This window comes from Saimiri boliviensis, chromosome 5 (genome assembly GCF_048565385.1).
Source record: "Saimiri boliviensis isolate mSaiBol1 chromosome 5, mSaiBol1.pri, whole genome shotgun sequence".
Lineage (NCBI taxonomy): Eukaryota > Metazoa > Chordata > Mammalia > Primates > Cebidae > Saimiri > Saimiri boliviensis.
This window is the reverse complement of record NC_133453.1, coordinates 13,656,116-13,659,563: the sequence shown is the minus strand read 5'-3', so window position 1 is coordinate 13,659,563 and position 3,448 is coordinate 13,656,116. Positions and strand designations below refer to the sequence as shown.

Here is a 3,448-nt window from a genome sequence, read left to right as displayed (position 1 = left end):
CTGTAATCCCAGCACTTTGTGAGGCCGAGGCGGGCAGATTACTTGAGGCCAGGAGTTTGGGACCAGCCTGGGCAACATGGTGAAACCCCATCTCTACTAAAAATACAAAAAAATTAGCTGGGTGTGGTGGTGAGTGTCTGTAGTCCCAGCTACTCAGGAGGCTGAGGTAGGAGAATTGCTTGAATCTAGGAGGCAGAGGTTGCAGTGAGCTGAGATCACACCACTGCACTCCAGCCTGTGTGACAGAGTGAGATTCTTGTCAAAAAAAGAAAAACAAAACAAAAACAAACCGTAATTACATCTGCAAAGTCCATATGGTCATGGAAGGTAACATTCACAGGTTCCAGGGAATAGAACATAGGTAACTTTAGGGTCCATTATTCAGCCAACCACAGCTCATTCTCCTTGAACACAAATTAGATGACTCATTGGATCATGTTTAGTCTGGGGCAAAACCTCATCGAATCAGAAAATATTTGCAAAATATAAAGCTGATATAACTTCCCTCAAAGCAAATGTTCTGGCTTCAGGAAGTATTATTTGGTCAAAGAAAATGATTCCTTTATAATTATTGAGGAATTCAACCTAGCAAATAAAACATCTGTTTGCTAAAAGTACATTTTATTTGAATAGTGGCATTTGTTTCTCTGAGATGGAGTCTTGTCCTGTTACCCAGGCTGTACTGCAATGGCATGATCTCAGTTCACTGCAACCTCCGCCTCACTGGTTCATGTGATTCCCCTCCCTCAGCCTCCCAAGTAGCTGGATTACAGGCGTGCACCACCACGTCTGGCTAATTTTTGTATTTTTAGTAGAGACAAGGTTTCACCATGTTGGCCAGTCTGGCCTTGAACTGCTGACCTTGTGATCTAACTACCTCAGCCTCCTAAAGTGCTGGGATTACAGACATGAGCCACCACACCTGGCCTTGAATAGCAGCTTTTTATTATAATTCATATTTTAATTGTATGTAATCCCAGCACTTTGGGAGGCCGAGGCAGGTGGATCACTTGAGATCAAGAGTTTGAGACCAGCCTGGTCAACATGGAAACCTCATCTGTACTAAAAATACAAAAATTGGCTGGGCATAGTGGCATGCACCTATAATCCCAGCTACTGGGGAGGCTGAGGCAGGAGAATTATTTGAACCCAGGAGGTGGAGGCTGAATTGAGCTGAGATCACACCACTGCACTCCAGCCTGGGTGACAGAGCAAAACTCTGTCTCAATAATAATCATCATTATCATCATTATAATACATAGCAATAATAATAAAGGTGGCAATAATAAACATTGTCATTATGACTTCTGCTAGTTTTCTCCAGGATGACATTACAGGTGTTTTCCCTAGTGTTTCCTCATTTCTGGGATTTCCTTCCTTTTCCTTGTTTATCCGATCATGAATCCATTGAACTTTGGGCTTGGTCAAAGTTCTGCTTTGTCCACAAGAGCTCCACAGGGAACACGATTCTGCTGAGGAAAAAGACTGCTGGGTTCTGGAGGAGTATTTTACCTCCTCTTGCAGGAGATAGTTAATGACCTTCAACTACATGGTTGAAGACCTCCTGCAGGCAGAGGCATGTTTTAAAACGGGTAAATCTAGTTTTCTTCAGCAGTGACATGAATCACAGGTGATCTGCTCAAATGCTAACCAGCTAACTTCTCTGGGGCCAAATCCTTGCCGTATTTAACCTCTGGTTCTTCATTATAAAGTGAAGGATTTTGCCAGGTTATCTGTAGCTTCCCTTCCTTTTCTCCCATGCCAGAAATTCTTTTGTTTGTTTTTTTGAGACGGTGTCTCACTCTGTTGCCAGGCCGGAGTGCAGTGGCTTAATCTCAGCTCACTGCAAACTCCATCTCCTGGGTTCAAGTGATTCTCCTGCCTCAGCCTCCTGAGCAGCTGGGACTACAGGTATGTGCCACCATGTCCAGCTAATTTTTGTTTGTTTGTTTGTTTGTTTTTCAGTAGAGAGGGGTTTCACCGTGTTGGTCAGACTGGTCTTGAACTCCTGACTTCATGATCTGCCTGCCTCGGCCTCCCAAAGTCCTGGGATTACAGGCATAAATCACCACGCCTGGCCATGCTGACATTTTAAAAAATGCAATGTTGTTTATTTAACTTCAAAAACATTTCAGCATTTTAAACATACAAAAAAAAAAAAAAAAAACCAGTACTTTGCAAATCGTGTTTAAGTACAGAAGGTTCTTGAACTTTCATTGATGCAGTAGCTCTTCACTTTGCTGACAATGAAGAATTCTACAGTTTGTTTAAAAATAGTTTAAAAATTACTGCACTTACCTAAAACAAACAAACAAACAAAAATAAACTTCTCAAGTCAGCTGTCACCCCCTTTGTCCACAGCTAAGATGGCAGCAGAATGCTATCACCATATACTGAAAGAAGACAACTTCTAGCTAAATGGATGCTCACTGCAGTCAACAGGTCCAGCCTCACAGTGCACGCCCTGAGCTACAGCCCCTCCCAAAGGCATCTTCCCCACAGCCTCAACGCCAAGCAAGGAGCATCAAAGAGTTTGTCCTGGTTGTTTTGTTCTTTTACAAACTATAGATATATACGGTTGATAACTCAGGATTTCTAGCCAATAACCATAGCAGGACCCTTTGCACCATCAAACTTTCCTTTCGACTTGTATTCAGCACCATCCTCCTCATGCCTCTCCTTCAGCTTTGCCGCCTTAGTGATGGAAGGCCGCTTTCCGCTGTCACTTAGGTTATTCCTCCTCTCACCCAGCCTTTTTGCCACGTCTCCAATAGAGATGCCAGGGTTTGTGGATTTGATCTTGGGGCAAAATTCTGAACAGAACAGGAAGAATCCAGATGGTGGCCTTTTGGGGGCATTAGGATCCTTCTTGCCTCCCTTAGCTGCTCCCTTCATTTCCTGATCATAGCGCACTTTATCCACCTTCATCATTTCATCAGATTTAGATTTCTCTTTCCTGGACATTGTCTTCCACCTCTCAGAGCATTTCTTGGAAAATTCTGCAAAACTGACAGGGACCTCTGGGTTTTTCTTCTTATGTTCCTCTCTGCACATCTGCACAAAGAAGGCATAAGCAGACACCTTGCCCTTTGGTTTCTTGGGGTCACCTCTAGCCATCCTGACTGTATTGTTCACCAGTCTGGGCAGTGCAGGGCATGACACGTGGCTCAATGCTCCCCATCCTCGAGACAGCTGCCTCCATGAGAGCCGCTTCCATGCCAGTATTCTTATAAGTTAAGTCTACTCCTAAAAGTTTCTCCACTGGCCGGGTGGGGTGGCTCATGTCTGTAATCCCAACATTTTGGGAGGCTGAGGCAGGTGGATCACTTGAAGCCAGGAGTTCAAGACCGGCCTGGCCAACATGGTGAAACCCCATCTCTTAAAAATGCACAGTTAGCCAGGTGTGGCAGCGCCCGCCTGTAATCTCAGCTACTTGGGAGGCTGAGGC

The 3,448-nt window shown here is 44.4% G+C and overlaps 1 pseudogene; it reads right to left on the bottom strand.

Annotated features, from left to right (window-relative positions):
- Positions 1–2,595: 2,595 nt before the first annotated feature.
- LOC101049869 (high mobility group protein B3 pseudogene) lies at positions 2,596–3,138 on the bottom strand (annotated as a pseudogene).
- Positions 3,139–3,448: the final 310 nt, after the last annotated feature.